The sequence below is a fragment of the Montipora capricornis genome, chromosome 9, assembly GCF_036669925.1.
Source record: "Montipora capricornis isolate CH-2021 chromosome 9, ASM3666992v2, whole genome shotgun sequence".
Taxonomy (NCBI): Eukaryota; Metazoa; Cnidaria; class Anthozoa; order Scleractinia; family Acroporidae; genus Montipora; species Montipora capricornis.
The window spans coordinates 2,458,609-2,485,135 of NC_090891.1; the positions used below are offsets into that span (position 1 = coordinate 2,458,609).

Here is a 26,527-nt window from a genome sequence, read left to right on the forward strand (position 1 = left end):
TTTTATTGGATAATTATATAAATTATTCCATTATGGTATCAGCGTGGTAGCTCACAACTGGTTTACAAACTACTTACGTAACGTAACAGGCATCATTTGTTCAATTCAATGACACCACCTCTTCTTTTCGTCTTATAAAATGTGGTGGGCCTTTGCTTTTTCTGATTTACATCAATGATTTATGTGATGTCTCAAGGGTTTTTGGCTTTTATTTCGTTTTGCCGACGATACAAACATATTCTTTTAATTCCCACAATAATGTTGATTTTCTTGAAACGACCCTGAATGAGGAGCTATTGAAACTAACAGATTGGTGCCAGGCCGGTAAGTCATCAGTAAATTATTCAAAGTCTAATAAATTTATAGCCGTTTTCAAGACAAGGCAGCGAAAAAGCAAAATCTTGATCTTAAACTAGAAATAAGTAATTGTGCTATCGAACAAGTAAAGGAAACAATGTTTTTGGGTGTTAAAACGTGGAAACAACATATTGCTAACGTTGCAAGGCAAATTTCCACAGCAATCGGAATAATCTATAAATCAAGCTTTTGTCTTCCTGTTTCCTCATTACGAACCCTTTAAATTCCCTTTATTAAAGCTTATTTTATCCTAATCTCATATATTGTGTTTCAGTTTGGGTATCAACTTATCCTACAAACTTGAATCGCATTGTTATAATTCGTTCGTTTTATTTTTAAGAAGCCGTTACTTTGATGCTCACACTGATCCTGTACTTAAAGAATTTCACATATTGAAGTTTGCTGATATTTATTTGTTTTAAATGGGAAAATTCGTGCTTTTTATGTTTCTTTGTGTTTAGTGTGTTTTGTTCTGCTTGCTTTTTTATCTTAATATATATTTTAATCTGATTTCGCCGCTCATGTATTTAATGTGTAAGTAAGGAAGGAAGCTCATAGTAATGAGGCCCCTAAGGTTTCTTTTTGAGCTTCATTGCCAGGAATAAGTGTTTTTTTTGTGTGTGTAATTAATGTTAATATTATTCCTTTAACTACACATGGACTGGATTTACAAAAAGGTACCTTCGTATAATGTGACAACTTAGCACTTTGGCTGAACTCATATTCCTGCTTATCATATCTATGATTCCAGCAAGGACAAACTTTAACCTCCCCTAGGCTCAACAATGCCCCTTGCAGATTTCACTCATGTTTAACGGAAGACTACATTTTACTAGTCCATGCATGGGGGACCCCTTGAAACCTTAAGACTCAAACTGAGATCTTTTTGTTGCACTTAACCAACTACATAAAAGATGGATTGGCCGTTACGGGTTATTTCATAGTCGTAGGCATTCGATTTCTGCAAAGCCCTGTCAACTATATGCTGTGGTTTAATTTTGTTTTTAGTTTGAATTTTTTCAAACCGGTTAAGTTCATTTTTTTTCGAACCTGTTTAAATTTCTTAAACTGATTTTTTAAATCAACTGTCTAAGAAAGGGATTTTCTTTTTTCGGGGGTGTAGTTAAAATAACAGGGATTCGGTTTTCTGGGGGTCTGAGAAAGAACTAGACATCTTTTCCTCCCTTCTTCTCACCTACCCATCCATGATACTCCCTAGTACTTCTATCCTACCCCACCTTTCCTGCCCACCTCTAACCCCCTTATGCCCACCCCCTCTACTCAACAGTACCCACAGACAATTCATATTCCTCAAGAATACTACTCATCAGAACTTGATCTTGAACTCACTTCCTCTGGATCTGCTGTCTACTCTGAAGTGTTTAGTAAATGTCGTCATGTAATAAACACCTTTTAGATGTCACTTTTGTTGATATGAGCTTGTAATAAATTTGACCTGTCAGTTGCCTGAAGATCGCCAACCGGCGTGAAACTCACAGCTGATCTTTGCCTCATGTCTCTACTTTGTTTTCGCTCTACTTATGACGGTATTGAGCGCTCTTCATCTCCACACCATACCATAAACTTCGTTCTCGTATTTGGTATAATATATATTGTTACTCTTGGCAAAAGAAATAAATCTGAACTCTAAATCTGAAACTCCCTCAAATATAATGCCCAATCAGTAAACTAGATTTAAACTTATTTCCCGCTTGGAATGAGGCTCCGGGCGCGTGCCACCAGAGGTATTTTCCGGCAGTCCTCTGTGGTTGCCTTCGTTTTGCGTAGCGTTTTCTCGGGTCTTGGAAACAAAAATTTCCTCTGGCACCCAGGGTAGTTCTAAAATTTCAAGTTTGTTTGCTTACCTCCGCTTAGGTTTCGATTTCTTTTCGCCAATTTGCTAACGTCAATAATAAACAGACGGCAGTAATTTTAAGCTCGCAAATGATTGGCTCGCCGAACAACCTTTAGATAGAGCTCGAGACAAGGCTTTCCTTTCAATTTTACCTCTTTGAGGTCTGCCACGTTTGGTCTCAATTACATTGCCGTCGACCGAGATCTCGAAATAGACTTGTTTTGTGGTCGCACACGAACTTTAGCTAAAGCGTGATTTAGCATGCCTTAATCCCGATTTAAAGACGTAGTGCGCCCACAACCTCGGTCACCGAAGAGGAAACTGGCACAGCAAAACAACACACGAGGCAGAATCCTTTGCACAACAAAAACATGAGGTCATCCATTAGTCTGCCTTTCCGACTATCCGCATTCGCTTGTATTCAGCCATTCCCAGGACAACCTCGAGATCATTGCGTTCTCTACTTTGTCGAACACAATAATTGGGAAAAAATGGAAACATCCCAGATTTCTGTGAATTTGCGCTATCACGTAGGTTATGAATTTAAAATTTCTCAACTGCAGGTAGCGGAATATGATGGCGTGATTTTTGATTGTTGAGACCTTGGACGACAATCGTCCATACGGCATGTGTATCTACGTGAATATCGATCCGCTCATGGTGCATTGTCGACTGTGCAAACTTGGTATAATTGACAAAAGTTTGAAGATTTTGCCGAATAGGATGCTACAACACAGTAGTGACAATCCACTATGTGGAACTATGTGGAAGACCTTGCAATTTTGGGTCCCTGTTCTTTATAATTCTTATTTATAAGAAGTAACCTGATTCATTTTGGTTTTTTGCAAGCATACACCAGTTATGTAAGTATTGTCTCTTCTAGTTTTGCTTTTCGATTTGGTTCTCACGACTCTGCATATATATGTATGTGTGTATGTATATTGATGTTTAGGATAGAGGTTAGGCTAAATTTGAAAAGTAAATCATTAGAAAAAGGTAGAGTTCCCATCGCGATATGATGCGTTAGAGTAAGAGACTAAGAGCTAATAGTTTCTGTCGAGACAAAAGAATTTCAGAGATTCAAACGTTGACCTTTCGGTCACACAAACTGAGAAAAACATGTTTTGTTGCGTGGACAGAGGTATCTGCCGAACACCGAAGGACCAATGGTCGGCTTTCAGTTATTATAGCCCATGTTCAAATAGTCGTCTTTCAGTTGTGGTGGTGAAGATCTTCAGTAATGAGGTCTAAACACCAGTTTATGAATGCTTAGCTTTTACTTAATCGGTCGAAGCACAGATTTTAATCAGTAAATGGTTAGCTTTCAGTTATTTTAATCAGTGTATGTGTACATTTATTATCACCGAACACTGATTAGCATAGATGAGAACGTTCGTTTTGCCTTCCTGAAAAATATCCCTTTCAATGTGTGGCGCACCATCTTAGTACATTTTTCTTGGGTTGCAATTTAATGTCATTTTTCCCTGCGATTTCAAGGAACAGTAAACTAAACCGTTATCTGGCATTGCAGCAATGTTTAAACCAAAGAAATACAATCTGGTTAACGAAATTAGCAATCTAGAGGAAATCACTTTTTTATTACGGTTTGGTGCTACAGTGAAAGGTTAAATATAAGGTCGTTCGGCTCTTGTTCAAAATTGTGTCTAGCTGTGACAGACATTTCCTTTTGTCAGAACTGGCCGGCCAGACCTGTCAGTTTCCAAAGAAAGTGCAACAGTTTGAACGAACGCTTGCATGATAATTCCTCGCATTCTTGTCTGGCGGGAGCAGAATTTATCAATTGAGTTAATTTGATTAGTGTGTGGATACGAATCCGCTGCCGATTCTCTACGCGGTATAAGCACTAGAATAAGTGACCACAAGACAAATGCAAATGAGCATACATTATTTTTGTACCTAATTATTGCTGGACATGCTTTTGGGTGAAATTCTCTCGAAGGTTTTATCACAATTAAAACAATCTATAGTAAAGGTAAAGAAATTAACGCACAAACTCCTGGAGCTGTAAGCTTTCAAAATCCTTTGATAGGGTTTACATTGAAGGTTAACCGGTACAACCAAAAACGAATTTCAATGGGGATGTCGGCAATGTTATCCAAGGATTGTTCTTATTAGACGATTTTGATACACTATTTCACACACCAGTTTCCAAGCCGCCATTTTGTGCACGAATAATATGCGATCTTGAGAAACGAAATAACGTGACAGGATTCAAAGGCCAATCTCAGTAGAAAAATCTATAAGGAAGCTTCCTTCTTGTAGCCTTATAAGTCCTTTGCAATTAACACTACTAAAGTGGTACTTGATTAAATATTCCTTGTTTGTCTTTGGATTTAATTGCCATAACACAATTTTCAAGATACTGAACATTCCGTGAATCCAACAAATTGTTGATGAAGGGATGGATTTTACTGTATCCCATAGACTTATTCAATTGCTCATAATTTATAGTCATCAATTCAAATGATCAGCTACTCGCCCTAACATTGTCAGACGGAGAACACGACGCATTTGTCAGACTTATTTACTATCAGAAAATGTTCTTATTGCTTTGGGAAGAGAGTTGCTGGTCTGGCTTTAAGATGCACAACTTTGAGTTGTTTGGTTTTGGATAGAAGAAATTAATTTGAGTTTCAGATCAGATATCAATGGTATCCATTTTTTATCAAGATATGCAACTAGTTCAAACAGTATAGGTCGGTCAATAAGTCTCTAACATGCTTCAACTTCACTCAAAATTTATAAATTGTTACAATAGATTCCCAGATATATAAGGTGGACATTTAATACCCTGGATATCATCCGGTTTACTGAAAAAGAAACTTAAAAATTGAAATGAGTAGAGCCGTTGCTCAGAAATTTGAAGTACAAGATACACAATCGGGTCATACCAAGGCGAGGAACGTAAGATTACTTTGCAGTTACACGAAAATCCTCCTGCCAGCTAATTAAGCTTAAGTCAAGTTGCTACCTGCGAACCTCGAAAACGTTATAAAATGATTATTTTCACAGGAACGTCTTGGGGCCCAATAAACTGCTCCTGATTTAAAATTGGATCTCTTTCCGGCACACGAATCGGCGCAGAGAACCGGAAACCAGTTGATGTGTTGCAAAAGTGAATCAACAATTACTGTTTCTTGAGGTCATAGTAGACGAATCTCTCCCAACCATTTATATTTGCCAAACGGAATTCTTTGCTGTATGGAGTTAGGTCTTACACGAATCTTTGTGCGTAATTTGCAAGGAGAATCTGTCTTAACTGATTGTTTCAAGGTGACTTTATACGCAATGCATTTTGTTATTCGTCTGTAACTTACAGAAGGTCTCCAAGAACGCTCAATAGAGAAAAAGAAACGAAAAGCGAGAAGGAGATTGGGAAAGAAGAACTTTGAAAGTTGTGTTGTGTGCATGGAATTTGGTTACAAAGGTGGTGTTGAGAAATGAAGTCAACCATGCACGGCTTGAATTCTTTTCATGACTCAATGTGCATTCTCATCTATATTCCAAGGTCATTTGTTAACGGTAACTTTAGCTCATTTTTTGCCCGAACGAAGGAACGAAAGGAACGAAAGGAACGAAAGGAAACAGATATGAGTGATTCTATCTGTAAATATCAGTCATCTGAGGAGGTTTCCAAACAAATCCCAACGAATTTCTACATATATAACACCTATTTCTCTGTTTCTTGATCTTCAAGTCTGAATCCATTCCCAGATACGTAGTTAAATGTCTTAACTTTGCTACTGGCTTGTTAAGCGGAGAATTTGTCATTTCTTTGTTTATCATCCAAATCAGTCCTTCGACTTTCTTTTCCATGCTGTGATACACTAGATGACAGGAGATCACTTTTCGTTCGACAACTTTGCTCTTACGGGTGGCATGATACAACGAAATCGAAAGATGTACTCAAGAAGAAACAAGAAGTAACTTAATATGTCAAAGTCGAAAAAAATCTTCGAAGCGAGCAGTTGCCACCGATATTTTACTAACATGCGTTGTTCATTGCTCCTTTTGCAACCAATCGACGAGACAGTACACTTAAGAGAATAAACGGTTGAATTGAACGTTCGAAGGCTCTAAAATGTGAAATGGTAAATATGCATTAGGAGTACGAAAGGATGGCTTACATATCTCGATTCTTACTTACCTGTTCACCTCACCTATGTCTTGTCTTTTATTTCCAGTTGAAAAAATAATAAAAACGAACTTATAAACATATGTATTTTTCCTGAGGTCCAACAAGAAAGGGTTGGTTTAGTGAACGATGTTTAATTTAAACTTACGCTCGCACTAGGTCAATGAGTATAGAATAGAGCTCAAGATATAGACTTCGGCCTTGAGTTCAAGTTTCATTCAAACCTTGTTGTTTTCTTTTGTCAGACTTACATGCTTCGTTCACTGCAATAACTTTTAATATCGCAACATTTCGCATCCGCAGTTCAGATTTTTGGCAGAAATATTTCTTCATGCCATGCACTGATGAATCATATTTTGAAGAGAAGAGTAACAGTAAGGAGGTAAAGAAATTAGCGGAGAAACTCTTGTAAGCTTTCAAAATGGAGAAAAGTGCAGTTTTGTTCTTTTTTTATTGGGTTTATATTGAGGGTTAACACAGTCACCGGTACAACGAAAAGGAATTTCAATGGGAATGTCGGCAATCATGTTTTCGGAAGATTGTCCCTATTAGACGATTTGTGAAGCACTTATTCAATGATACTCTATTTCACACACCAGTTTCCAAGCTGCAATTTTGCGCACGAAGAATATGCGATCTTGAGAAATTTAACAACGCGACAGGATTCAAAGGGGAATCTCACTGCTCGTCAGAGTTTTTTAAAGATGGTTTTAGGGAAATATAGCTTTAAGTAAGAATTACATCCAGTGATTTTTCCGAGCGCGGGAACCTTTTGTCGGAAATTTTTTATTGTAGGGAAACAGCGAAACTAGGGATTGTTAGCAATTGATCCGCAGAATTTGATGTAGTGATTTCATTAAAAGTAGCGAAGATTTAAATGCAAACATAGCGTTAACATGGAAGAGGTTCAGTTTATTCTGCGTATAGACTATTTGTTTCCTAACACCATACTTCCCTTCGCTGCTGGGACATTTACATGGAACCAAGTATGGAAAGCATGATTAGTGTGTGGATACGAATCAAGAATATTGTAAATGAGATTTACAAGTAACCAATTATGATAGCAAATTGGTAACTTCTCGAAATAATTCCGGGTTGAAGACACTTGGTGTATGATTCCTTAGCCGATTCTCTACACTGTATAAGCACCTAAATAACTGACCACAAGACAAATGGAAATGCACATGCATACTTTTTGTAGCTAATTATTGCTGGACATGCTTTTGGGTGGGATTTCTTTCGAAGGTTTTATCACAATTAGAACAATCTATAAGGAAGCTTGCTTCTTGTATCCTTATAAGTCCTTTGCAATTAACACTATTAAAGCAGTACTTAATTAAATATCCTTCAGTTGTTTTTCTTTAGATTTAACTGCCATAAAACAATTTTCTAGCTGCTAAACATTCTGTGAATCCAACAAATTGTTGATGAAGGGATGGATTTTACTGTATCTTATAGACTTATTCGAATAATTGTTCATAATTCATAGTCATCGATTCAAATGATCAGCTACTCGCCTAGACGGAGAAGACGACGCATTTGTCGGACTTATTTACTATTGCTTTGGAAAAAGAGTTGCTGATCTGGCTTTAAGATGCGCAGCTTTGAGTTGTTTGGTTTTGGATAGAAGAAATTAATTTGACTTTTGGATAAGATATCAATGGTAGCCATTTTTTATCAAGATATGCAACTAGTTCAAACAGTATAGGTTGGTCAATAAGTCTCTAACATGGTTGAACTTCACACAAAATTTATAAATTGTAACAATTGATTCCCAGATATATAACGTGGACATTCAATACCCTGGGTATCATCCGGTTTACTAAAAAAGATACTTAGAAATTGAACTGAGTAGAGCTGTTGTTCAGAAATTTGAAATACAAGATACACAGTCGTATCATACCAAGGCGAAGAACGTAAGATTACTTAGCAGTTACACGAAAATCCTCCTGCCAGCTAATTAAGCTTAAGTCAAGTTGCTTCCTGCGAGCCTCGAAAACGTTATAAAATGATTATTTTCAAAGGAACGTTTTGTGGCCTAATAAAATGCTCCTGATTTAAAATTGGATCTCTTTCTAGTTAAACGGAATTCTTTGCTGTGTGGAGTTAGGTCATACACGAATCTTTGTGCGTAACTTGCACGGAGACCTCGTACGCAATGCATTTTCGTATTCGTCTGTAACTTAGAGAAGGTATCTAAGAACGCTCATTAAATAAAAAAAAAATGAAAAGGGAGAAGGACAATGATTGGGAAAAAAGAACTCTGAAAGTTATGTTGTGTGCATGGAGTTTAGTTACAAAGATGGTTTTAGGAAATGAAGTTAACCCTGCACGGCTTGAATTGAATTTCTTTTCATGACTCAATGTGAATTCTCATCTATATTCCAAGGTTATGTGTTAACGGTAACTGTTACTTAAGGAACGAAAACAGATATGAGTGATTCTATCCGTAAATATCAGTAATCTGAGGAGGTTTCCAAAAAAATCCCAACGAATTTCTACATATATAACACCCATTTGTCTGTTCCTTGATGTTCAAGTCTGAATCCATTCCCAGATGCGTAGTTAAATGTCTTAACTTTGCTACTGGCTTGTTAAGCGGAGAATTTGTCATTTCATTGTATATAATCGAAACCAGTCCTTCGACTGTATTTTCTATGCCCTTTTACAATAGATGACAGAAATTCACTTTTAGTTCGACAACTTTGCTCTAACGGGTGACAGGATACAAAGAAGTCGAAAGATGTTGTACTCAAGAAGAAACAAGAAGTAACTTAATATGTTAAAGTCGAAAAAAATCTTCGAAGCGAGCAGTTACCACCAATATTTTACTACCATGCGTTGTTCATTACTCTTTTGGCAACCAGTCAACGAGACAGTACACTTAAGAGAATGAACGGTTGAATTGGACGTTCGAAGGCTCTAAAATGTGAAATGGTATGTATGCATTAGGAGTTTGAAAGGATGGCTTAAAATTAATTGGATTCTTCCTTACCCGTTCACCTCACCCATGTTTTGTCTTTTATCTCCACTTGAAAGAAAACTAAAACCGAACTTATAAATATATATATATGTCGTGAGGTCCAACAAGACAGGGTTGGTTTAGTCAACGATTCTTAATTGAAACTTACGCTCGCAATAGGTAAATTAGAATAGCATAGAGCCCAAGATATAGACATCGCCCGTGGGTTCAAGTTTCGTTCAAACCTGACCCCAGTTGTTCAAACGATTGATAGCGCTATCCGCCGGATAAATCACTATCCACTGGATAACTCAATTGGTTTTGCTAGTGTTTATCCGCTGGATAGTGATTTATCCGGTGGATGGCGCTATCTATCGTCTGTACCACTGGGGCCTGGTTGTTTTCTTTTGTCAGACTTACATGCTTCGGTCACTGCAATGACTTTTAACATTGCAACATTAGGCATCCGCTGCTCAGATTTTTGGCAGAAATATTTCTTCATGCCATGCACTGATGAATCACAATTCTGAAGAGCAGAGTAACAGGAAGGAGGTAAAGAAATTAGCGGAGAAACTCTTGTAAGCTTTGAAAATAGAGAAAAGTGCAGTTCTTGTTTTTGTTTTATTGGGTTTACATTGAGGGTTAACACAGTCACCCGTACAACAAAAACGAATTTCAATGAAAATGTTGGCAATGTTATCGGAGGATTGTCCCTATTAGACGATTTGTGAAGCACTAACTCAATGATACCCTATTTCACACACCAGTTTCCAAGCTGCAATTTTGCGCACAAAGAATATGCGATCTTGAGAAACTTAAGAACGCGACAGGATTCAAAGTCGAATCTCACTGCTCGTTAGAGTTCTTTAAAAGATGGTCATAGGGAAATATAGCTTTAAGTAAGAATGGCATCCAGTGATTTTTTCGAGCGCCGGAATTTTTTGTCGAATATTTCTTATTGTAGCGAGGCTAGAGATAGTTAGCATTTGATCCGCAGACTTTGATGTAATGATTTTATTAAAAGTAACGAAGATGAATTGCAAACATAGCGTTGACATTGAAGAGGTGCAGTTTATTCTGTGTATCGAGTTTGCTCCCTAACATCATACTTCCCTTCGCTGCTGGGAAATTTACATCGAACCAAGTATGGAAAGCATGATTAGTGTGTGGATACGAGTCAAGAATATTGTAAACGAGATTTACAAGTAACCAATTATAATAGCAAATTGGTAACTTCTCGAAATAATTCCGGGTTGAAGACACTTGGCGTATGATTCCTTAGCCGATTCTCTACACTGTATAAGCACCAGAACAATTGACCACAAGACAAATGCAAATGGGCAAGCTTTTGGGTGAGAAATCTCTTCGAAGGTTTTATCACAATTACAACAATCTATTAAGGAAGCTTGCTTCTTGTATCCTTATAAGTCCTTTGCAATTAACACTATTAAAGCGGTACTTAATTAAATATTTCTTGTTTGTCTTTGGATTTAACTGCCATAACACTGAACATTCAGTGAATCAAACAAATGGCTGATGAAGGGAAGGAATTTACTGTATCTCATAGCCTTATTCAATTCTTCATCATTTATAGTCATCAATTCAAATGATCAGCTACTCGTGTAGACAGAGAAGACGACGCATTTGTCAGACTTATTTACTATGAGAAAACGTTGTTATTGCTATGGAAAAAGAGTTGCTGATCTGGCTTTAAGATGCGCAGCTTTGAGTTGTTTGGTTTTGGATAGACGGAATTTATTTGAGTTTCAGATAAGATATCAATGGTAGCCATTTTTTATCAAGATATGCAACTAGTTCAAACAGTATAGGTCGGTCAATAAGTCTCTAACATGGTTGAACTTCACACAAAATTTATAAATTGTAACAATTGATTCCCAGATATATAACGTTGACATTCAATACCCTGGATATCATCCGGTTGACTGAAAAAGATGCTTAGAAATTGAACTGAGTAGAGCTGTTGTTCAGAAATTTGAAATACAAGATACACAGTCGTATCATACAAAGGCGAAGAACGTAAGATTACTTAGCAGTTACACGAAAATCCTCCTGCCAGCTAATTAAGCTTAAGTCAAGTTGCTTCCTGCGAGCCTCGAAAACGTTATAAAATGATTATTTTTAAAGGAACGTTTTGTGGCCTAATAAAATGCTCCTGATTTAAAATTGGATCTCTTTCTAGCTCCCTAATCGTCGCATAGAGCCGGAAACCAGTTGATGGGTTGCAAACTTGAATCAACAATTACTGTTTCTTGATGTCATAGTAAACAAATCTCTCCCAACCATAGCAAATAATATTATATTTGCCAAACGGAATTCTTTGCTGTGTGGAGTTAGGTCTTACACGAATCTTTGTGCGTAATTTGCACGGAGACCTCGTACGCAATGCATTTTCGTATTCGTTTTTTATTTTGAGAAGGTATCTAAGAACGCTCATTAAATAAAAAGAAATGAAAAGGGAGAAGGACAATGATTGGGAAAGAAGAACTCTGAAAGTTATGTTGTGTGCATGGAGTTTGTTTACAAAGATGGTGTTGGGAAGTGAAGTCAACGCTGCACGGCTTGAATTCTTTTCAGAACTTAATGTGAATTCTCATTCCAAGGTTATTTGTTAACGGTAACTATTTCTTCAGGAACGAAAACAGATATGAGTGATTCTATCTGTAAATATCAGTAATCTGAGGAGGTTTCCAAAAACCCCAACGAATTTCTTCATATATAACACCCATTTGTCTGTTCCTTGATCTTCAAGTCTGAATCCATTTCCAAATACGTAGTTAAATGTCTTAACTTTGCTACTGGCTTGTTAAGCGGAGAATTTGTCATTTCATTGTATATAATCGAAATCAGTCCTTCGACTGTATTTTCCATGCAGTGATACAATAGATGACAAAAATTCACTTTTAGCTCGACAACTATGCTCTAACGGGTGACAGGATACAAAGAAGTCGAAAGATGTTGTACTCAAGAAGAAACAAGAAGTAACTTAATATGTTAAAGTCGAAAAAAATCTTCGAAGCGAGCAGTTGGCACCGATATTTTACTACCATGCGTTGTTCATTGGTCCTTTTGCAAAGAGTGAACGAGACAGTACACCTAAGAGAATGAAAGGTTGAATTGAATGTTCGAAGGCTGTAAACTTTGAAGTCGTAAATATGCATTAGGAGTCCGAAAGGATGGTTTACAATTAATTGAATTATTGCTTACCCGTTCACCTCACCCATGTTTTTCTCTTATTTCCAGTTGAAAAAAAAACGAAAAATTAACCCGTAAATATATATTTGTCCTGAGGTCCCACATGAAAGGGTTGGTTTAGTCAAAGATCTTTAATTTAAACGTTCGCTCGCAATAGCTCAATTTGAATAGCGGCATAGAGCCCAAGATATATTCATCGGCCGTGGGTTTGAGTTTCGTTCAATCCTGGTCGTTTCCTTTTGTCAGGCTTCGTTTTTAACTTTTTAAGTTACGTGCCTCAGTCTCTGCCATGACCATTTCAATATCGAATTATTTCACATCCACAGTTCAGATATATTTGGCAGAAATATATCTTCATGCCCTGCACTGATGAATCACAATTCCGAAGAGCAGGGTAACAGGAACGAGGTAAACAAAAGAAATGGAGAAACTCTTGTAGCCTTTCAAAATCGAGAAAAGTACAGTTCTTGTTCTTTTTTAAATAGGGTTTACATTGAAGGTTAGATCCAGTGGTTTTTTCGAGCGCCGGAATCTTTTGTCCAATATTTTTTGTTGTCGCGAGGCTAGGGGATGTTATTAGCAATTAATCCGCAGACTTTGATGGAGAGATTTCCTTGCCCTGCTTTATGCTTTCCAAAGTCCCAAACGGGGTACCCTTTAGTGGAGCTGAGTGTTTGTTTCCAGCTTGTTGGTTGGCCATAGGATACAGCTGTCAAGCCTATTCAGGCTCGGCACGGCGCGTGTTATAACCTTGATTACAAGTTTCTCATGGCTAACAAATTTTGACAATGCCTTCCGCTACATTTTCCGGTAGCACAAGTTCATTGGTTATGATGATTCTCTTACTAGGAAAGCAAAACACTGAAAACACAGCTGCAACCACGGATTAAAGGGTATCCATGGTACTGAATTGAGTGTGACTTGGCTTCCCAGCAGATATCACCGAAGCACGATGCAAAAGACAACATGTTCAGTGGAGGAGGAATAATAATCGTAGTTTTCAATAAGCTGGTATTTGGGAGACGTACTTTAGTACAGAGCCCGTACAATTAAACAACAGTTGCAGCAGAAGCTAAATGATTCCAATTGGCATCTGGAAATGGGTTCTTAACGTCTAACTCATGATGAGAACTTATTTTATCAAGTTAAGTACAGATCATGCTTCCTGGTTTAACACGGCATTGAGGTGAAATGTTAAATGTTCATTTCCATGGCGAATATTGCCGAACAAGGTCCTGAGAATTAGTGTTCATCGATGTTTGGTCCCCTTACGTGCTTGCATTTCACTGAATTGATATCTAGCGCCCGGCCGTGTTTGAAATATGTTTTTGCGTAGACTGCTAGATGACGCCCGTGAGGAGTATTTGGTACTGAGTTGTGTTCATGCTTCAATGAATGCCTGCTTTAACTTAAGAAAATTAGAAATTGGCTCATAACCTCTTGAGATGTTCTCAGCCCATATCATAAATTCAGTTTCATTGCGAAAAGAAGAATGCAGCTTGAAGATATTTTGACTGGACTTCTGCGCAAACAATCAATTCCCGACTGAAATAACATCAATGATGCAAAGATGACAGACAGTCGAATATTGGCGATTGCCATGCAAAGATTATGCTACGAATGCAGAAAATTCGATTTCTACCTGACAATTTTCGAGGTCGCTGCCTCAACACGCTTAGTGCATTACAATAGCGAATTATTAAAATGTAATGCTTTATATAGGGTTGTACTAATAAAGGAATTAGCGACAAAGTCCAGTATTCCTCTGGTGATTATATGTTTCCACATACCTGCTAATATGATGAAGTATATCCGCGTGCCATGTTCAAGAGCAAGATCACCCTTGACTTGAGAAAGATTACTCCTTCTCAGGCTAATTAAGGGCGTGGCTGAGCCAGTACAAAGGACCCCCGCAGGGAATTTAGAAACTCCTATTTTTAATGAATTAAACAAAGTTTATTGTTCAATAGATTGATCGCTTTTTTCATGTGACTGGGTTAAACGAATGCCATTTGTGACATTTGTGACAATGCTTGTCAGTACCACGTGATATCACTTGCCCTATGACTTCACAAAATGAGTATTCAATAATGGGGGAAGTTCCGCCTCATAATTTTGAAACCCTTTGGCAAAAACTTAATAAGCAGAACTGTGCGGGTCCGCAAATGATCCCAACCTCGTTCCCAGGGACTCCATGCACAGAGACCCTGGGGACAAGGTTGAAATGAACCCAGGACCGGAAATGATCTCAGAGCCGCAAACGATCCCCAAACTGTACCGCAAATGATCCCGGAACGCAAATGATCCCCATTTTGGACCGCAAATGACCCCGAAAAAAAAAGAAGGAAGGAATGGCATGGAGGGTGGAATGGTCTGGATAGAAAATTAATGTGAAGAGCGCTCACAACAGGTTCTGCCTCATTATAGTTTTTCAGAAAGACTGCATTTTGTTTCTTACCATGCTGTTATAAATTTGCCATATTTAATTATCGGATTCAATCATCAAACAACTAACTTGGACGCAGTTTTAACTGATTGTGACCAGGGACTCGTTTCTCGTACCCTGCGTTTGTTTGCCAGATTTGTTCGAATATCCCGACTGTTTGTTCGAGAAACGGGCCCCTGGTCACAATCAGTTCAGAATTGCGTCCAAGTTGGTTGTTTGATGATTGTATCCGATAATTAAATGTGGCAAATTTATAACAGCGTGGTAAGAAACAAAATGCAGTCTTTCTGGAAATCTATAACGAGGCAGAAACCTGTTGTGAGCCATGATTTAAGGTGGTTTTAATAAATTAAAATAAGAGCTCTTCACATTAATTCTCTATCCAGACCATTCCACCCTCCATGCCATTCCTTACTTTTTTTTCGGGATCATATGCCGTCCAAAATGGGGATAATTTGCGTTTCGGAATCATTTGCGGTCCAATATAATATGGGGATCATTTGCGGTCCTGGTATCATTTGCGGTACAGTCTGGGAATCGTTTGTGGTTCTGGGATCATTTGCGGACCCGTACAGAACTACTTGAGTCAAGTTCTGCTTTGTATGGTTACATTTGTAATTTCAATGAGCACTTTGGCAAAACCAGGATCGGATCGGATCGGATCGGATCGGATCGGATCGACAAAATTCGGACCGGATCAATAACAAAATTCCCGCCAAAAGTAGACAAATGAGGTCCCTGGGTTACCAGTTAAAGTTACTTCCCACCTTGGCGGGTGTCCTTTGGGAAAAATTTCGTACGAGCCTTAGTTTTAATAAAATCCTTACAAACTATACATCAAAAGAGAGCTAAATAAATGTAGACAGTTTTTTATGCAAGGGCCGGCTGAACAAAGAACAATTGCCGGATCTTCCGAGATCTGACCAGCAAATAATATTTAGACTAAAAACTAAATAATTATGCAAAAAAATAATCATGCAACTCCCTGAAGAAGTCAGGCCGCGCCTGACGAAATATTGGTCAAACAAAAAATATATATCCTCACAGACGTACAACCAGCCTTGCATAATTATTTTGTTTTTGTCATAATGGCTGATTTTTGAGATGATTATAAAAAAGGCTAAAAGTTACTAAAATAACGTTTTCGACCGTACGGTTATCATCAGTGGTAGTCTAAATAGGTGTAGTTTACCATAAAAAAATATCGTTTAACCGAGTTACCCTTTTAGTAATTGTCAGGAGCCGGTAAGAGGTGAAACCACCGAGGGTTCTTTTATCGAATTTATCGGGTATCGTATGCCGCGGCACGAGCAAAATGACTTCACAGTGTTATTCACAAGCCATCAATCAACGAGAGTATGTCAGGCTTTTTCGATATTCTGATTTGTTGTCTAGATATCCGCATCTAATGTTGGAGTAGCTAAAACTATGGGAGATCTGTTGTGTAAATGGACGCCACGGGAAAACATTTTAAATATCGAAATTTCCCGACACAATTTTGTTGCTTCATGCCTTGTGAATAACATTGTGCAGTCATTTTTCTCGTGCTGTGGCATCAGATACCCGATAAATTGAATAGAAGATTCCTCGGTGGTTTCACATCTTACCGGCTCCCATTCTGACACTTCTCGAATGTAGTTTTCGACGGCAAAAACTGCGGCCTCCTCGCCAATGCTAACGTTAGGACTAAATGACAGGTACAATTGCGTGTCGTCGGCGAAAGAATGTGAACTCCAGATTAGAAAACAAATTATTATATAGATACTTATGAAATACCAGGATTTCTCCTTTTACTGAAAAATCATATCTTCACCGCGCGCAGTGAACATATCATTTTTATCTTTCAGCGGTGAGGATATAGGTGTCGACATGGTAACGAAGTCAACACGATTAGCCAATAAAATGCGAGCTTCGTCTTCATTGTAAGATACTTTTGTGCTTCAGTATAATGCCTCTCTACTACATTAAAATTTTTATTGCAAAATTTTACATTATCATGATTTGCTTTTCATAACTTTCATATCTTGTTTCATGATACACAGCATGCGTGTTTTAGCAGTTGCTGACCACTTTTTCATCATTTTGAAAATGAAAAAAACAAGTTATTTTAAATCTGGACATTTCATCAATATCTATATAATAAACAGAACATTACATGACCGCTTGGGGATACGAATTTTATCTTCTCGTGCTGAAAGTATCTCTCAGCATGAGAAGGTAAAATTCGTATCCCCGCGCGGCCATGTAATATCCTCTATATCACATAGGTAGATAGTAAACAAAAGTGCACCGTGGCATTTACCTTGAAAAAACACCCCATTTTAATCAAATGGCTGCGAAATGCTCTACAATACTATAGTCTTGCCATTATTCGATTACTGTTCGCCTGTCTGGGACAGTTGCTGGGCTGGGAGCAAAGATTACCTAGATAAGCTAAATAGACGTGCCGCATGTATCATTGAAGGTCGATCAATTGGGGCTGAGGAGTTAAAATCAACACTTGGCTGGCCCAACCTACAAGCGCGCAGAAGTTATCTCAAATGCCTTTTAATCCATAAATGTCTTCACGGATTAGCGCCTTCGTACTTACTTTCAGGTCCGGCACCCTCTTAATTATTGTTACCAATTCTCAATATCATCTTAGAAATTCTGATTTTGTCATACCTAGATTTCGGACCGTTACGGCAGACATAGCCTGACTTATTTAGGTCCTGTAATCTGGTCAAAACTTGACAAATTTATTTCGATCGTCTGAATCATTGGACATTTTTAAAAACCGCATCAAAACGGTTAATTTCAAAACTCTGTTGGATAATACTTGTAAATACTGCCTTTTATGTAATAACTAATAAGTGTCTGATATGTATATTTCTTAACACTTACGCAGACATAGCCTATCTTATATTTTACTACTTACTAGTTAATTATATTTAGGTGTCCCCAATTAGTGCACGTTGTACGCTAGAGATTTTGACACGGTAATAAAGTTCTTACTTACTTACTTACTTACTTACTTACTTACTTACTTACTTACTTACTTACTTACTAACTTACCTACTTACTTACTTACTTAGAGTTTAGGCACGCGCACTTTTTCCATGGCTATAACACCAGATGCCATGATTTGCTGCGCTCTCCCTTCGCAAAAACTGCTAAGTATCAGGGGAGCTTCAGAATAAACGTCGCTCGAACTTACAACACCATTCCGAGAAACATTAGGCAAGTAGAGACGTTCAGCGAATTTAAAATCAAACTAAAGCGCCATCTTAAACAGTAACACCTACGGTACATGCTGCATTTATAACTTAATTATTTGTCTAGTTAATGTTTTATGTATTTGTTTTGTGCTGTGTCAGGGCTCCATTTAAATTAGCTCTGCTAAATTGGATGCCCCTGGATAAATATTGAATTAAATAAAAATAAAATTAAAAATTAAAAAAAGAGTATGCTTTATGCAGATTTTTTGAGATCTACGTTCCAGGTTTGGATCGAAGCGTTTGTAGCAAAATCAAGTGGTCAACGGTGTCAGAGGCGCCTCTAGTAATGATTAGATCAGTGTCTCCACGTGTCTTCTAAAATAACGAACAACATATGACAACTCATAACTCTTTAACTTTAAAATTAAGAGTTCCTTTGATTCGAAAACGAGTTGAGAAGCGATGCAAATATAGATCATTATTGCTCCTAGTCTTAGTCTTAATGTGAATGCTACTCTTTATCTCAATGAATAAGGAACAATAACATTTTCGGCCTAATTAGGCCTAAAACGATGTTTAATCTCAAATCCAACCTTTGTCGGTTAGTATTCAATGTATGGTGGGGTCATACATGGTGTTTTGGTGCTTCGTTGCGCTGTTTCGTGGTTTAGTAACATATTGAAGTATGCTGGGTGGTCCAATCACCGAACATTGGACAGACTCTACCTTTGCAGATTCTATTCTTAAAATAGACCAATTTTACAGTATGTATTTTGCACATATGTTCATATATTTGTCAGATGACTTGAGTACCATTTCTGACAGGCAGACATTACAGTTACTGTTCAGAACTCTACATGCCTCTTTTTACCTGTCATTTGAATGTCTTGCTATAAAATCTAATGGGATCCCAGATGCAGTGATGACGAAATAGAATCGAAAATTAAACGAGACTTACCCGGAAGTTGAAGTTTGATTGAAATTCTATGAGTCATAACACTGTATTTAGGGATCGCATGCCCCCCCCCCCCCCCTCCCCCTCCATCAGTAGCTATATAGCTCTGTCCCACCCAATGTTATTTTGACCTTTTTTGTGCACTGTTACAGTATTAAGAACTATGGATGTGGTCAACATTCACATTCGAGCTTTGAAAACTTATGTGCGCATGTGCGATGCAATCTCATGTGATCCCTAGATACAGTGGTATGACGCATAGAATTACAATCAACCTTGAACTTTCAGGTAAGTCTCGTTCAATTTTCAATTTGCTTCTAAATATCAGTGATGGCGTGACACTTTGTGGGTCACATTGTCATACATTGTCATCGCGCATCGGTGGCTCAAGTTGGTTGAACATCGGGCTGCCATGTGGGAGGTCGTGAGTTCGACTCCGACCGGACCAACACTCACGGTCTTAAAAATAGGTGAGGAGAAAGTGCTGCCTTTGTATTTACATCCGCAAATGGTTAAGACTTTCAAGTATTCTCGGATAAGGACTATAAACCGTAGGCCCCGTCTCAACCCAGTGGGGTGTGAAAGAACCCACACACTATTCGTAAAGATTAGGGCATGGAGCTCCCGGTGTTGTGGTCAGGCCTCATTCCATTTATTCATGTGCTGGGTGGCCTCTGGTGTAAGAATTGCCCATGGTGCATCTGCTAGCGCTGGCTTTTGTGAGGCGAAAGACTCGGCACACAAAAACTGCTAGTCGCAACCTCAGAAAGCAAAAGCATAGTCTCAATAAAAATTATCAACATTTTCAAACAATCTTCCATCATATTTACAACAGTTATTTACAGATAATAATAATAATCAGCGATCCGAATATAATAACCGAGTTTTGTTTCTATTTTATGGTGTATCAAGGTCACGTGGAAAGAACCAGGTGGATAAAAAGGCTGAGGACGAAAGACAAAGAAATGTTGCTTTCTAGCTAATGTTCCTGTTCCTGTTTTACTATCAAATTTTCAAGGCATTTTCCATAATTATGTTAATTGCTTTTCAGTTGATAGCGTATCAAATAAACGTTGATGGAAATTGAAAATAAATGCCGCTGCTTGTTATTGCCCATCCTTTCCTTGCAACTTTCACTTTCATTTACCAACCTGATAACATGTAGCATAATATGAAGACTTCTCAGTTTGCGGTACGTATTAATTGGAAAACACCTTAACTGCCATCCATACTATCTTAGGCAGGGGCAGATGTAGTGAAAACTATTACTAGTTTAACTAGGAGCTTACACAAGAAAACGTTCTTTTAGTTCCTAGACATCCTTTAATAATGATGTCTCGTCTTCTGTAACTTCATTTCTTTCTCCCCCGTTTAACTGTAAGTATCATAAAATGTAAAAGTTTTTTCTCAAGTATTGATGGGAAATAAATATTATTGTTGATGTGGTGTAGTCTTGACAACTGTCTTTTATCGTTGGCGTCAGTTGCGTTTTCCACACCATCTGCAGTTTTCCGAGGTTCCCTGTTTTCTATTTACATCCGCAGAACGAACCGCTTTGAGAGATCTTCTATTAGTTTGTAATACCACCTTGATAAATGAATCATACTCATTTCGATTCTCCTATCGCAACTACCACTATCATTAAAAGTCTTTCTGTGTCGTTTCCAATCCAAAGTCAAAGGGACTTATCAAGGCACTTAGAGAGGGTGGCAAAAGAGATTTGCTACCTACTACTGATGGGATAACTTTGATTTTGTAGTCCGCTGAGGGGCCATTGTACATCACAAGACCCCTTGCCTCCCTCTAGAAGTAGATTAGTTGATGTCAAACCAATTATTCATAGCCTTCTCAGTTTTAAATTAGTATGAGCGAACTACAATAAAACAATTAATGTTGTTCGACGGCTTAAAGACTTGTTTGGGCAATCCCTTCCAGCACCCCTGAGAAATCGTCAAAGCTGTACACAATTCTTGGAATGCCCTCTTCGCCCTCCACATCTAACATTTGTTTCTCCTTGTCTTTATAATCGTAGTCTTCCAATTCTTCCCCTTCCTTCTGTTGGTCTAACGCTTCATTTTGATCGACATCCGATATTTCAGTCCCTGGAAGGTCCATTGTATGAATTATCTCTGTTTCGGTGTCTGCTTCCTCGATGTGTAATGTTGGTATTAGGAAGGTCTTTGACCCTTCTTTAGATTGATCGCTTACGTTACCTAAGATAACGTTTTCGTGCATTTCGTCAGGTTTAGTTTTCGTGGTCGCACTGATCCTTCTGTTCCCTTTGTCATTCTCTTCAAGTTCGGCGGATTCCTTGCGAATACTGTCATGTTGCGATGACAAACTCATCGCTTCCTGTTTGTTTCCAATTTGAAATCGGTCTCTCTTCCTTAACTGTAAAACGGGAATCACCACCTCACCAGGTCTCCTTTGAGCTGTTCGTCGCTGTGGCTCTTGAACCTCACACTCTTTAATCTTTGAGGATGAATTTGTTTCCTTGTGGACTAAAGCCATCTCAATTTCGTCTGAGTTCGACTGCCTTTCAATCCCGGATGGACTAATCATGTGCAACAGGTGCTTTCGCAAACTTGGTTCTCGCTTTTCCTTTGGTCGTTCGTTCATCCTTGGTGGCAAAGAAGCGACAGATGCTCTTTTCCTTGGTTGGACGGATTCCGCTTGCCTGAGTTCATCAAAGACATATCAGTCAGCAATTGCAGCTGGTCTCTCTCCCGCTCAGCTTGCTGCCGCTTCTGTGTCATGGTTGAAATCATTTCTTCCAGGCGTTCGATTTCAAACTGCGCCTCTTCCAACCTGAAGTGGAACTCGTCCTTTTCCTTCACCGCCTGTTCCAGTGCCTCTCTGGTATCTTTCATCTCCGTCCGAATCGCTTCTCGATCGGACGCAAGTTGATCTCGATGCTTGACAACGCCATTCAATTGTGTTTTTAAGCTTTGTATTGTTCTGTCACTGGTGGAGATATATCGCTGGTATTTGTCTTCCAGATGGCGAATGTAGTCCCTCCGTTTTGGTGTGGCCAGTTCGGTTGAATCAAAGTCCTTACCAACAGTTCTTAGGGCTGCCATGAGATCGTCCCTTTCAAGAAGAGCGTCGTCAAACATGGCCTTAAGTTCGTGCATGTTCTTCTCGCTTTCATATTTATACAGCGTATACTTCTGTTCTGTGAGCAGGTTTGACTTCTTCCGCTAACTACCGAGCCTGCTCAGCTTCTGCTGCGCGATCGTTGGCCTCTGTCAGCCGCCTCAGGAACGACTTTGTCATCATCTCAACTTCTTTCAGACACTTTGCCTCTGCCTCGTGAACTTGTTCAAGGATAGAGAGTTTCATTGCCTCGGCTCGTTTCTGCAAGGCCTTCGCTTTCAATGCAGTCAACTCTGCCTGTTTTAGGCGCTGTCTGAGTTCGTCTCGGGTGTAAGGTGTAGTTCTTTCACAACTAGCCCAATCCATCGTTGAATTTTCATCATCCTCGAGAGAGAAGACCGCAGGTTCTTCGTTTCCTTTGCTTGGGGGTTTGTTTGGGGAACCTGTGGCTACTTCCTCTGCTGAGCTCTGTGCTTGGAGAGTGTCTGATGATAAGCGACAAAGAATGACAATGAGTTTCCAAAGGAGTTTGACAATAGAGACGGTAAATGCCAAGACATATTTCATAGATGGTTAAGACCGAGGCTTATATAATTATAGATGTTAATCGAGTTTAATTACTGATAATAATTAGCGAATTACTTTAGTTTTTCCTTACTTCACGCAGTGATTGGTTCAAAGTTCTCTCGCCATTTTTTTTTTTAACCAATCGTGGCTCGCGCGTGCACATTTTCGCGAGTTTTGTGTCGGCTACGTGTAATAACTTCGAGTTTTGATTGGGTTACTGGATTGTCTCCGTCCTTTTTGATTGGCCAAAGTAATTGCTTTGGTTTTGGTTTCACGACACTCGCTTGTAATTCGCTCTACTGAGAAACACAATGATAACACCGAGGCACTACTTGGGGACACTTTTCAAATCAAATCAAAAAACAACTAATTATATCAAATCGTTGGTTGATTTTTGAGGTGAAGGAAAAACCGGAGCACCGGGAGAAAAACCTCTCGAAGCTGCCTAGAGAACCAACAAACTCAATTTAACCCACATGTGGCGTCAAATCTGGGAATCGAACGCAGGCCAGCTTCCCTTTTCCGTTCATTAGCGCAGAAACCTTTTTCTCTCTAAAGTACGGAATCGCAAAAACCACCGTGGCTCTCATTTGCATCTCATTCAAAACCAAAGAGCTCACCAAATTGTACCTAGTTCTTTAATATAATTAATTGAAATTCGTTATTCTGCACCAAAGTTGCCTTTGTTTTCTTGCGGTTTCGTTCTTTGCCCTCTTTTAAGCGGAAACTCGTCTTGAAATGGTCATTGCGTTTAATGCGATACTAGGCTTTTCAGTGCCATTTTTCACGAAAACCTTGCAGCACTCAAAACCTTAATTACCTTCCAAAGAATGAGAAGAACAACTTTGGGTCGATGATCCAGTTTTCGTTGAAACTTGAATGCAAAGCTCCTGAAAGGTGGGACGAGCGTTTGGATCCTAAAACCGAAAACATGACATTGTCTGCTTGGCACTAATACTGAGCAATTTTGCGATATTTGCAAGATTTTTGTGTGCACTTGTCAATTTCATTACGCTGTTGTTGCGGACAGTGAGACAAATAAAGGTAACTACCGAATGGTTTATGGTTTAGGATTTATATACCGCACATATATGTCACAAAGTGTCATGCCAGTTTCCTGATCCTTCTCTAGGATGAGATCGAACGTCAGCTTGTAACTGAAGACACCTCTGGTAGCTCTCATCAGTTCATATTTGATCTTACTCACCCACCTATCCAACCCGCGCATGTGTATGAAAGAAAGACACACCACAACTTAAACCGGAGTCAATGCCGTAAAGCGTTCCAATCGAAGTGTCCAATTTTTTTTTTCATTTATTATTTTTTATTTCAGTGAGTGCAACAAACCTCTTGTAAACAAAGTGTTATCTTCTCCACGAGGCAGCCTAGGTCATCCATTGTCTCATTTGATTGACTGAAGCTTAAAACCTAGGATAGTCAAGGAAAGGTAACAAATCATCCTTCAGTATATGTTGGCGGCCAAAGGAGCCACTTTAAAACTCTTGGTTCTCCAGAGTGTCAGCATACCTGCTCCAAAGATGTGATGGGCTGTTCACCTCCAGTGACGGCAGTGAATATAAACAGACCTGAAAAGGAAATTTGACAGCCGCACAGTCATAGCAAAAAATACCAGGCTTTTTAAGGATAAAGGGGGTAGTTTCTAAAGAAACTGTGGCGCTGTGTCGGTGGGGAAGTAGTATACAAAAATTTGGTTTTATCAACGGAGTTGATAATGTAAATTGGCCACCGTATAGAGATTCTAAAAGCTGACGTTTCGAGCGTTAGCCCTTCATCAGAGCGAATCCGATTCGCGTTCCCTGGGGAATGCCCCCGTTTAACTTACGAGTTCGTGAGGAAGATGTGGCTATTCTAACTACTTGTGATCTCCCCTCTAAGTCTTGTTCCACATTATTAGCCAATGAGAGGTCAGAGATAATAGCCAGTAGTCAAAGCTCTATGCCCGGTTGTTCGAAAGCCGAGTAACTTTTTTTTATTTTCTTTATTTTTTATATAAATATTTCAACACAAAGCACTACTTACAATGCGATACTTACTCTCTATTTACAAAAAATAAACGAACACGCTCATACACATACACACATGCCAATAAATACGCCGATACCTAAGAATACTTCAGAATTATCTTTTCCATTTCCACTCAAAATGTGCCAATTTGTTGTTTTTTGTACACACATATTTTTCTGTCTGATATTTAATATCAACTTTAACTTTGAATCCTGCTACACACATATTTTTCTATCTGATATTTAATATCAACTTAAACTTTTAATCCTGCTATATTTGGAAGTTTATTGCTCCTTCGACAATCCCACAAGTACAATTTTCCTATGAGTAATAGATAGTTTAGTAAAGGGCATTCTGAATTTATAAGTCCGATGCAGATGTCTCTCAGAGTTATGCGCACTGACTGATTTGTTCTGCCAAAATAATAAGATTCGAATCAAAAAAATCAAGAGATTAATATGCTCTCATAATTAGTAAGAAAGCCGATTAACTTAATCCAGGATTAGCTTTAACTTTTGTTTCATGTTTTCAAATTTTAATAATTTTAGTGAAAGTTTCTTTTGCTTTTTTTTTTTTGTTTCAAGATTGACTTCTTCTAATGCTAAGTTTTGCCGAATATCAGCGTTGAACAACATTTGGGAGTTGACAAATTAACTCCTTGGTATATTTTGGTATATTTTTAGGTTGGATAGGCAGAAACTAGCAGACGAAGAGATGCTTATCAAATACAACATTGAGGTCAGAAACAGATTTCAAGCCCTGACAGAGTTGGATGAAGAAAATGCCGACCACATGAACAACAGGATGGAGAGTATATATGTTGGTGCAGCGAAAGATGTACTAGGCATAGCTAAGAGAACCAGCAAACCTTGGTTGCGCGACGGGACGTGGAAGAAAGTAGAGGAAAGGAGGCAACTAAAGTTGAAGTTAGAAAGTACACGTTCAGAGAGAGTCAAGAAAAGAATAAAAGAAGAGTACAAAGGAGAAGTGCTCGTGAAGAGAAGAGATATTGGATGAATGAGATGGCAGATATTGCTGAAAGAGCAGCAGAAAACGGGAGAGCAGGGGAACTACATCGTATAGTGAAGACTTTGACAGGTGAGAAGAAAAGAACAAGTACAGTAGTCAATGATAAAAATGGAAAACCAACAAACGAACAGAGTGAAAGACTGAAGATCTGGAAAGAACACTTTGACACAGTACTAAACAAAGAACCACCTGTCAGGCCTATAGAGCCACATGAAATTGAAACAAGGCAAAATGACAGAGAGTTCGACATCGGAGCATTCCAACCAACAGAGCTGAAAAATGCTATAAAATCAACGAAAAGTGGGAAAGCAGCTGGTCATGATAGCGTAGTTGTAGAGCTTCTAAAGACAGATTTGGAAGAGAGAGCAAAGGAGTTGACAAAGTTGTTCAACAAAGTGAAAGAAGAGGGTGTAGCACCAGAAATCTGGAGCAAAAAACTAATAGTAAAGGTACCCAAGAAGGGTAACTTACGTGAGTGTACGAACTGGAGGGGTATCACACTTTTACCAGTCATAAGTAAGATCTTTGGCAGAGTGTTGATAAGTAGAATTAAAAAAGGAGTTGACAATATCTTGAGGAAGGAGCAAGCAGGATTCCGAGAGAACAGAAGTACCATCGAACAGATTTTTACTCTCAGGAAAATACTGGAGTAACTCTGTAACTTTGAGA

General features: G+C 38.6%; 1 long non-coding RNA gene and 1 pseudogene across 1 annotated transcript; one reads left to right on the plus strand and one right to left on the minus strand.

The window, feature by feature from the left end:
• The first annotated feature begins 2,388 nt into the window (after positions 1-2,388).
• LOC138016216 (uncharacterized) lies at positions 2,389-14,289 on the plus strand. The gene is made up of 3 exons (XR_011125759.1): positions 2,389-3,075; positions 12,870-12,951; positions 13,393-14,289. It is a non-coding gene; the product is annotated as an uncharacterized lncRNA (long non-coding RNA).
• A 6,757-nt stretch (positions 14,290-21,046) lies between these two features.
• Positions 21,047-26,527, minus strand: part of LOC138017115 (golgin subfamily A member 4-like) — an 11,759-nt pseudogene continuing 6,278 nt past the window's right edge.